The 11206-nt window shown below is 39.6% G+C and overlaps 1 long non-coding RNA gene across 2 annotated transcripts; it reads right to left on the bottom strand.

The window, feature by feature from the left end:
- Nucleotides 1-556: 556 nt before the first annotated feature.
- On the bottom strand, nucleotides 557-10347 carry LOC112544493 (uncharacterized). Of its 2 annotated transcripts, none has more exons than XR_012905057.1 (3): nucleotides 10245-10347; nucleotides 6134-6253; nucleotides 557-815 (listed from the first exon to the last, which is right to left on the bottom strand). It is a non-coding gene; the product is annotated as an uncharacterized LOC112544493 (long non-coding RNA). The 2 variants fall into 2 exon arrangements; XR_012905058.1 differs by lacking the exon at nucleotides 557-815 and adding an exon at nucleotides 5243-5516.
- Nucleotides 10348-11206: the final 859 nt, after the last annotated feature.

Raw genomic sequence — 11206 nt, 5'->3', positions numbered from 1 at the left:
CTTACACTTCAGAATAAATTTTCTTTGGGAAATACTTTGAAAATACTCAATACCAGGCTTACTGCATCTGCCTCTGAGTCTTGTATACTACTATATCAGCATGATCTTCTGCAGCCATAAGAATTGTTGTGGTTCCTGTTAGCAGGCTGTGACATTCTGGAGCAGGGAGAGTTGTCACCTCTGCCCTGCAAATTTGAGAGCCTCACAATACTTAGCTGCTGTCACTCCCACTTGGGCCACTCACAAACAGCACAGCAAGTGTGTGTGTGTATAGTGCTAGCCTGCCAGCCACACTCTAGCTTCCACCAGTTGAGAGTTACCATTTTCAGGGTGACCCAGTACATGCCCAGTTCTGGATTTTCCCAGAATGTATTTTCTGCAATGGCCTGCCCTCTTCTGGACTTTCCAGATATATTATGTCCATTGCCTTTTTAAGGGAATCAATATTCACACACAGTCATGCTACTTTAAATGGAGTCCAGTTTAACCACAAGAGTGGATTCATTTTGATTAAAGAACCAAGGAATTTTATTTAATAGCAAGGAGACAGGTTTTACAAGAGTACAAGTGTATGGCATTAAAGTTAGAAATGATTACAAAAGAAATCAAGATAAAAATTCTTCTTAGTCCTAAAACCTAAAATAAATGTGCTTCAAGATGAAGTACCTTGCCACATGTTCCCAAAAACATTGCCAATCAAATGCACAGGCCAGGTTCTGCTCTCAAAGTCTGTTTCTTTTGTTCTCTGTGGTGTGAGTATGAGCAGGGTTGCCAGGTGTCCGGTTTTGAACCGGACATGCCAGTATTTGAGCTTTCTGTTTGGGAAACAAATTGAGAAAATATAAATGTCCAGTATTTTCTAAATAAGATGTAATGTAGATTGTGATGTAATGTCAAGTGTGTCTGGTATTTTTGTTGAAACCACCTGGCAACCATAAGCATGCGGCACGGATATCCTTTGAAGTAGGAATAACAGATCCTCCGGAAAAGGGCTTTTTTCTGGAGGATTGGGGCCAGTGTAGACGCTCTTTTCCGGCTTTTCTAAAAGCCGGAAAAAAGCGGCGGACATTTTTATTTAAATGCCGCGGGGGATATTTAAATCCCCTGCTGATTTCCCTATTACGACCTGTAAAATTAGCATGCCCCTTTCGGAAAAGGGGCCAGTGTAGACGTAGCCCTTATGTTTATAACTTTACATATAATGTTGCTTGCACACACTTGATCATGATATTATAGATCAGTGAGATTTTTCAAATGATATCTTATACAGCATATTTTGTACAAAGGTTATTACAATGGTGTATAGGATATGAACACAGAGATTCGTTTGGTCACTCATTCAGACATCTCTTGGAAAGCATTATCCATCCTCTTTGCCCTTGAGAATGACTTTCAAACTCCCTTGCTTTTTATATTTTTAATTTCCGAGTCTGACATGTTTTGCACGAACTGCTCATTTCAAATCTCTCCTTGGGCTGAAGAACTACTGAAGGATATTTCTAGCACTCAAAATGCTGTCCAAAATGAGATTTTATTTCTACTGAATTGTGCTAAGCTTGGGTGTTGGTGGAGCTGGCATGACAGTTTGAATGATGAACTGATATTGCTTAAATTCAGTGCCTGCTGGGTGTCCTTCCTGAGAAATGAAATAAGCTGAATGTTGCTTTATTGTTGTAATTATAAGACAAATCTATCTATTGTTTGGTGACTTGTTTCAAAAAGGCTGGCCCAGATTCTGTTGTCAGTTACACCAATGTAATTTGAGAGCAACACAGTTATAATAATTACCATTCCTGTGGACCAGCAGAATCTGACTCAGCTATCAAGGAATTATAAAATATATTCTGTAAAATAACCATGGAGATTGAAGGCGCCATCTACTGGCTGTTAATAGCTGTTCCCAAACAATTACAGGTAAGACTACACAGCAAAGATATTTCGGGATATTGAGGTATCCCGAAATAGCTACCCTACATATTAGAAACGCACCCATTATTTCAAAATATTTTTCGAAATAACAGGCACTCTATTTCTCCATCCATGTACATCTCATACTCACAGATTCAACTCTTGAGGGCTGCAAGGCATTTGACTTGGTTCTGCATGACATTTTGATTAAGAATCAAGAATAATATAAAATTGACATGACACACATTAATTGGAATAAAAACTGGCTGATAGGCCTCAGAATATAACTATAAATAGGGAATAACCATTGAATGGGTCTGTTTCCATTGGGGACCTACATGGACAGTTCTTGGCCTTGTATACAATTTAATGTTTTCATTAATAACCTGGAAGAACATGCAAAATCTGCGAGCATAATGTGAGGATGATGACACAAGAGATGGTGGAGTAGTAACTGGATGCAAGCAAACAATGTGCATGTTATAAGACTAAATGTAAATGTATACATCAGAGAACAAAGAACATAGGCTATATTTATCCCAGGAAGCAACAACTCTGAAAAAGACTTGAGTTTCATGGAGGATAATCAGCAGAACACGAGCTTCCCATGTGAAGCTGTGGCCAAAAGAGCTAATGAGATCCAGGGGACTCAAGTAGAAGTAAAGTTAGTTTACCTCTGTACCTGGCACTGATGTGGCTGCTGCTGAAATAATGTGTCCACTTCTGTGCCCACAATTTAAGAAGGGTGTTGATAAATTGAGAAAAGCCCCATAAGAATGATTAGAAGGTTAGAAAACATGCCTTTTAGTGACAGACTCAAGAAGCTCAATCAATTTAGCTCAACAAAGAGAATGTTAAGGGTGACTTGATTACTAACTACCTAAACGGGGATCAGTGAATAGTGTCTTCAATCTAGTAGAAAAGTGAAACACAAACGGACAGCTGGAAGCTGAAACTAAACAAATTCAAACAGGAAATAAGGTGTAAATTTAACAGTGAGAGTAATTAACCATTGGAACCAGCTCACCATTACTAGGCATTCGAAAGTTTCAATAAATATGATCTTCTCAAAACTTGGTATGATCAATCTTGTCCTAGAGTAGAGTTCTTCTGAAGAGCTTAATAAATATTAGTCAAATAATTTTCAAGTTACCATGTATGAAACTTCCACACAGAGCATTTTGCTTACTGTGGTGCCTACAGAATTAAAAAAGTTGACATTTTAATTTGTTCTGGACCTAACATAACTTCCCTCAAAAGTACAAATTACAAGAAAGATTGATGGAAAGTATAATGGATACGTATGCCTACAGTCCTGTTGAATCCCTGGTATAATTGTACAGGATATTCTCCAGATTCATGGAATTGCTATTCATAGTTCTGCATATTTGTGGGAGTCTCCTGTCCAGGCTGGGGGAGGAGAGGTGGGAGGTAGGAGCTAGGAGCTGTGGTGAGCCCCCCACAGCTCTTGGCAGCTGCTGTGAGTTCCCAGCGGTTACCAGGAGCCACAATGAGTTTCTTGCAGCTGCTGGGAACTGCAGGGAACTCTCACAGCTGCCAGGAATTGCAGTGAGATCTCTTTGGCTCCTGGCAGCTATGGTGAGTTCCCTGTGGCTCCCAGCCTCTATGAAGCATTTTGGAGCTTGCTGTGGAGGCATGGAGTCGTGGCTCCCAGTGTTCACATTTCACTCTTTGTAGTGGTATCAGGAACACATCCACCACAAATGGCAAGGGTTTGCTGTATAGAAAGGAAATATAAATGTTCATAAATATAAATTTCTTAGTATGGGCATTTGTAAGTATAGTCTAGCCTTCCTCAGACTCCAGCTGCTGCTCTAAATCATAGGTGAGGGAGTCAGAGAGCAGGAACAACTGTGGTGGAGGTAGTTAGGGGAGCTGGACTTTGGCAGAATATGGCAATGAGGCTAAAAAGAGTGCAAAAGTCCCAGGATCCTAGCAGAGAGTTGGCATAAAGAGGGAATAGAATAGGGTCAGAGAAGAGACCATATAGAAAGTTAGTAAAAGGAACCATGTAGACATAGATAAATGGGTCAAAAAATTACTATGAGATTATAAAATCTCATTTTGTCTACATGGATGTATTTCCAAAGTTTTCTTAGTTATTTGTTATTTTCAACTCTGCACATATTTTTTGGAAGATTTCATTGGTGGTGATGTTAAGTTGGAGGGGGAGGGAATCAAATGGGATGATGCAAGTGAAGAAGGATTATATAGCAGTGAGGAGCTGATTACAGTGAAAGATGTTAAGTTGGTCCTGCTGACTCACTGGTTTAGGTACGTAAATTGGGACTACAGATAAATGTTGTTGCCATGTCACTCATGCAATATATTTCTTTTCCACTCAAAATAACCTCCTGCAGATTACACCTCTTCACCCAATTTAACTGTATGTAAAGCTAAGAAGAACACATTACTAGTATTTTAATAGGGCTACTCACAGTCTACAAAGTTAAACAGGTGCATCAGTGTTTGCAAGATTGGGGCCTTAGTGGGTAAACATATGTAAATATTCTAATAAGAAAAGGCTTGACTACACTTATCTAAATGCAAAACACCATATATTCATTTAATTCCATATCTCAAAGATTCTCTTTTTCATAATAGAAATACAGTATCTGGTTATTATTCAATCAATATGTATAGCACAAGCAGATAATTGATGGAACTCTGAGATGTTTTAACACCTTGGATCAAATTAGTTTTGAATCTTTAATTCTAGTTACTGTAATATGTAGTAGCACATTACTACATCTGTATATATCCAACAATGTGTAATGGTCAAGAGGACTAAGTGTAGGTTGGGTAAGGTCTGAGTGAAAAAGGCATCTAAGATTTTTGAAGTGGTTACTTTGTTTAACTGGTTATTTCTAGACTTCTGAGGGGTTTTTAAGGTAGAAGAATTATTTTATGGCATTTGTAATACCTTTATTGGTGTTAAGCAGACTTCACTGCGGCACACTTTCACTCTTAGCTGTTTTCTTATCTGGCCTTTTCTTTCCTAATTAATAATGTTATTTGATTTCTTTGTATTATTTATATTATAGTAGTGACCAAATGCCCCATTAGGATCACAGCCCCTTTGCATTAGGTCGCTGCTCAAACATCTAGGCATATCCTTCCTCAAGAAGCTTGTGTTCTTGTAATATATGATATTAAAACTACATAAAATGGTGGCTAGAAAAATGAATTGGAAAATAAGATTGGGGTAATTCAAACTAGATCAGAGTGACCCAAAATTTCAGAGAGGGAAATCCTTCTACCTCCATTAAAGCCAAAGAGAGTTTTGCCTCTTATCCAATGGAGAGACCTCCTGTGTGTGAATGACATATATATCAAATCGCTCTAACCCAAGGAGAATTGGCAAAAAAAAATGCATTTTGAGCTGGAGGAGTATCTCAGTGTTTCCTTTTCCCACAGGACTTACTCCCATGTTTTAGCCTATGGGAAAGAGAGATCGTCCTATGTTCCAACTTCAAAATCTTTATTATTGCTGGTGATACGTAATCCAGAATGAACCCAGCTTGACTTTCTGGTCCCAAGTTGAGGTAGAAAACTTTTCTTTTTATTTGTAACCAAGCAAATAGGCTCTGGAAGTCAATGAGACACCGTAAATGTGCTGAACCCCACAAAGCCATTTATAAAGCATCACTTTCCAGCAATCAGCTGTATTTTAGATATTTCCAAAAGTACCGCAGTTAACACAATTACTGGAATTTGCCCACCTACATTCTCATTTGCATAACATTTTGGCTGAACAATCGCTTTCATTTTAGAGTAGAAAGAGGATGTACATTCCATTAAAGGAAATCCTCATGCTGCTACTTACTGAGTGACTCAATTGACTCATTAGTAATCAAATCTATCTATATACATATCAGCACCACATCAACCATTTGTGGTATCAGACTATCTGAAGGAATTTTGAAATCTCTTCTATCATGGGAAGCTCAAGTGGATAATGTGGTTAACATAAGACAACAAGATACATTTGAGAAGAATGAGCAACAAACTTATTTCAGAGTCAAATCATCTTTCTTTGCAGAAAACAGCAGAGTCTGCTTCAAAGAAAACAAATTACACCTCTTTTCAGTATACAAAAGAAAACAGGTAGAGGAAAACAAGAATAATAAGTTATACGATGTCAGAAAAATGGAGTTATTTAAAGGACAGATTTTTAGAGCTCCAAACAAGGATAGTGGCTTACTTGGTTGGTCTAGTTCCTGGAAATTCTTTTGTCTTTGCTCTTGTTTTCCTTTTTTCCATTGGTCTTTTGTTTTGAACTTATCAGATACAGATACTCCAGTGACTGATGCTCTAGAAATACCTTAGAGACATTCAGAAAGGTATATAGAATGCCTTCTGTAGGACATATTATTTAAGATTTTACCAAGTCTTTAATGTGAAATAACGACTGTCATTAAAACACTTAAAATATAATTAGTCTTCCTCCTAGAATGATGGAATTTATTACTCTATTGTATAACATTTGGAGATCTTGGTTCAAGAAAATTGAAACTAATTTGTTTTTATAACTTCAAAGGAGAAATAGCACAGAAGATTTTCCATAATCCCTATAAATGAGCTAAATCTTCCCAATAACAAAATGAAGCCTTCTCTTGAACAAGGTATCAAACATTGCAAATTCCCTCCTCTCCCCACTCTTTGGACCGTAATATTTACATGCCAGGTCTTAGACATGTGACCTAGATTACTCAGTATCAGTGGCCCCACATCACACAAACCAGTGATGGCAGAGCTGAAGTACTCTACCTGAGTTTTGTCTGTGTATCTATTTAACTTGAACACTAGCATATCACCAGCAGGTGAGAGACCTGGTCATAGAGAGAAAGGTTACGTCTACACTACAGGGTTTTTGTGCAAAAACAGCCATTTTGCGTGAAAACCCGTGGAGCTTCCAGATCTCAAGCGTGTTTTGCACAAGAAAATTGATAGTAGAATGGCAGAACAGAGGGCTTTTTGTGGTGTAGGCATACCTTTTCCCATGAGGAATAACTCCTTTTTGCACAAGAGTTCTTGCGCAAAAAGGTGTATGTGGACGCTCAACAGGGGTTTCTTGTGCAAAAAGAGACCTTTGCATTTTAACCTACGTCTTCCTCACTCCTCTTCTATACTAAGGCTATGTCTACACTACAGGGTTTTTGCGCAAAAACCCGCAGAGCATCCATACCTCAAGTGCTTTTTGCACAATAAAATTTACAGTAGAACGGCAGAACAAAAGGCTTTTTACAGCATAGGTATACCTCTTTCTACAAGGAATAACTCCTTTTTGCACAAGAGTTCTTGCACAAAAAGGTGCATGTGGACTCTCAACAAGGGTTTCTTGCACAAAAAGAGCCCATCAGAAAAAGCACAGGTGCTCTGATGTTCATTCTGTTAATGGCAATCACAGCTGTCTTGCGCAAGTGTCCATGCAGCATGGACACTCTCTTGTACAAAAGCGCATCGCTTTTGCAATGTGCTTTTGTAGCGTGGACACGCTTTTGCGCAAGAAGTTTTTGCAGAAGATCTCTTCTGCAAAAAGCTTCTTGAGCAAAAAGCCTGCAGTGTAGACATAGCTAAAGGGATTTAGATGCCCTCTCCTGTTCTGACTAGGCTCTTATATTGACCTTATCACCATAATATCTGAGCACCTTCTAGTAGACCATTAAGCAATGTAACAGGATCTCAAATGGTTCAGCCTGTCTCCAGAGGGAGCTTTGGGTGTGCAGAGTTTTGTTTTATTAGGATTCTTTTTGAAATCTTGACACATCTGTGTGTTTATGTTGGAGAAGCAGGTTGAAGACACATACCTTACACTTGGTGAGGATGGAAGTGAGGTCTGTGATGGTTCTTAATCCCAGAAGAAGTTGATTCTTCTGCATACAAAGATTTTTGCTTATGGCAGAGAGATCACTGTGGCTGAGGAGAGGAGTTTTTGACTATAGACTACATCTGAGAGGTGACACGCCCCTTTTATTTCACTTTGGGCCCCCTCAAAGCCAAGGACTAGCTCTTTGCTTGGAGTCATGGGTGCTGGGAGTGGCCGCCATACCTCCTGACTTGAAGTGGTTTCTATTATATATGGGGTTTACAGTTTGGCTCAATGGCTCTGAGCAACCCCACTATAAAAATTGTTCCAGCACCTCTACTTCAAGTACTTTTTCTGCAGTGGGATGAATTAGAATTGTGCCCTTTCAGGATTTCTGTGATCATCCAACCCATATCTTGCTGCCTTATGCAAACCACGTTCCCCCCTCAAGTTTCCCATGGTAGATGAGATTTCCAAATCTCCTTTTCACCCTGCAACAGTGGGGAACAGTGGGGAAAAACACAGCTCTCTTCAGTAAAGATCTGCAAAAGGAACAGTTTGTTTCAGAGTATAATTATAACACTGACAGCTGACTGTGTTCAAAAAATCTTTGTGTTGTGTATATATATGACGAAAAGGAATGTTTCAGAGACAAAATACATGTCTCTCTCTGAAGCTGAAATTATAGAGATTAAGGGAAGTTTTAGCATTCTCTCGTCAACTTACTTTTACAGTAAAAACTTTACAACTTGAAAAGTTCCCATAAAAGCAGGAGAACAATAGGTACATTTGCCCAATAATTCACAACGACTGGCCTGATCCCAGAGCTATTATTTACATGAGCAGCCACTTTAGCCTCAGTTCTGGTAGGAAAAGTTAGCAAATAGTTTCCATACTATGGTTCAGTTCCACCACTGGAGCAATACTGGGAGTCCTAAGTAGTTGTTCTACTGCCAGCTTTTAAACCACTGTGTCAGTTATATTTATTCTTGTTTTTAGCTGAATGTTGGTATTTCTGCAGTTTCAGCAGAAGTCCCTTATTACTTTTATGTATACTAGGGACATTTATAAACCATATTACATAATCCGCTGATACAAAATCTAGGTTTTTGTATACACGGCTAGTCTATTTAATTGCCAAAATAACATCAAGAATTTTGTTAAACTAGATAAAAATCTGAAGAAAGTGCCCTTAGCATCCATCTCAGGTAAAGCTGAGTTACAGTTTCAGTTCTGAAGCACCTTATCAGTTGCTAACAAACCCTAGTTACACTTTATATTCACATTTATATTAGTTTATAGAGGAATAATAAATTATTAACATATAAGCATGTTGAAGACCTGAATAGTATGCACTATACATACAGTGACCATATTTTCTGAACCAAAAATAGGGACACAGTATCCAGGCCCCCGGCCTCATTAGCCACCTCCCAGATCCCTTAATCCCTGCCCACCAGTCACATAAAGTCCCACCCCTGGAGGTAGTACTTCCAGGACACGTGGCCAGAAGTGAAGAGTGTTGTGTGACCCTTCTAAGAACTCCTCCCATTGTCCTCTGCCAATAGGGATAGGTTTGCCCCCCCCAAAGATCCCCCGATACAACTATACTGCAATTGCATTAATCCAACTTGCATTGCATTAACTTGGGGGAAGAGGCCTGGGGTGCCTCTATTTCAGTGGTTCTCAAACTTTTTGGCCTGTGAACCACCTGGCTCAATGTAAACTTTCTGCGAACCACCAGTTGCTAATGGATACTCACTGTTAATTATATAATTATGCTTGAGCCATTTTGCTAGTGCTGCAGCTAGTGAGAATAGTTTAATTTAAATTATTAAACAGATTAAGTGTTTTAACTTTTTTTAGTTAATCAAACTTCATTTTAAATAAAGTAAAATATTAATTTATGATCAACTATCAAGGCTGTTCCCCACTGTGGCATGACGAATGCAGGTGTTGGGGGCTCACAAGAGCACTCCAAAACCTTGCCTCTACAGGCTCTGATACAAAAACTCTCCCCCCAGAATCATAATACCCAGATTTTCAGGAATCTGCTGCCACCATTAAGTGCTTTTTAACCCATGAACAGGGGTGGACACTTGAAACCAACCCCTGGGTACCTCAAGCTCTTTTTCCCCGAAAGAGTTTGAAAAAGAAAAGAGAAAAACAAGCTGCAGACTGTGGTAGTCGACCCCTCAGTCAGGCATGCAGATATGCACAGACAGAGCTTCCAGAACACAAACATCAACCAATACCAGTTAATTAGAAAAAATAAACAATTATTTATTATCAGAACAAAACTACACTTGCAAGCATAGTAAAGTGGCTAGATGGAAAGATATAGATACTTAGGGAAATTGATATAGATACTTAGGGAAAGTCGCTGGGCTAAAAGCCTTGGTTACAAAAGAAAAAAAACACAATTAACACCTCAGACATTATTTCCAAATTCCCAAACAGGGAAAACAACAAATCCTGATGGACTAGCTAAACTTTCCCTACTTACACATTGTAAGAAGTCTGTTCTTGGAGAAAGAAGTCTCTCCCATCTCCCTCAGCACTTGGAAGAAACTGCTCTGAATCTCAAACAAAGGACAGAGAGAGAAAACCCCTCTCTTCCAGTTTGAAAATCCTACCTGCATTGTTATTGGCTGACCACTCAATACCTGGCTAGGTACAGGAGGCATTAGTTAACCCCTTAGTCACTGGGTGCTGGTTAGCACTCCTGATTATGACACCAACACAAAAGGTTTCAGTGTTTTCTTTATGGCAGCAGTGCGGAATCTTTTTTGGGTTGGGGGCCACTGGCCCACATTAAAATCAGCTGGGGACCACACAAGTGAGAAGCAAAAAAACTCCTTCAAAAACCCCCAACCCTCACTACTCTGGCATCCCAGCTCCACAGGGTGAGGGGATACTTTTGCATAGCTTTTTCCACAAAAATGTTGCAGTCTAGACCTAGCCTCAGAAAGGGGTAGGGTCCAACAGCTGGAATCTAAATTCTACTATCCATACATTAAGTAGGAAGTAGTGCTGGGAGAATGACCAGAACTCTGCTACTTTGGCACAGCTGTGAACCTCTCCCAGCCAAAGAAATCATATCAATCTGCCGTGCATACATGCCTTCCACACAGAGCAGTGCACCAAGAACCACTTGATCTACAGTTCCCCTTGCTCTGGTGTCCTTGTCCAAACAGAGCAGCAAATCACCATTTTGAGGCTCCCTTCATGTAGCTGGGCTGTCATTTTGGAATTGGGCTGGAGGAGGGTATAAGGGGAGATGTGTGATCATTCAAAGGAAGCAGAGAGGTGTCTTGAGAATTAATCTGCAGTGTCCTGTCCCATTCTCATATACCCCCTCTGATGCCAACCAGCTCACCATCAGAAGAAACAGACATTCAGCCCTGTTTGGAGTTTCTTACTGGGATGGAGAGGAGGATTCTGAGCTGCAGCAGGGTGGAGGCAGGA

Source organism: Pelodiscus sinensis, chromosome 6, assembly GCF_049634645.1.
Source record: "Pelodiscus sinensis isolate JC-2024 chromosome 6, ASM4963464v1, whole genome shotgun sequence".
In the NCBI taxonomy this organism is placed as follows: domain Eukaryota; kingdom Metazoa; phylum Chordata; order Testudines; family Trionychidae; genus Pelodiscus; species Pelodiscus sinensis.
Note: the sequence above shows the minus strand (reverse complement) of the source record. Positions and strands in the feature narration are given on the sequence as shown.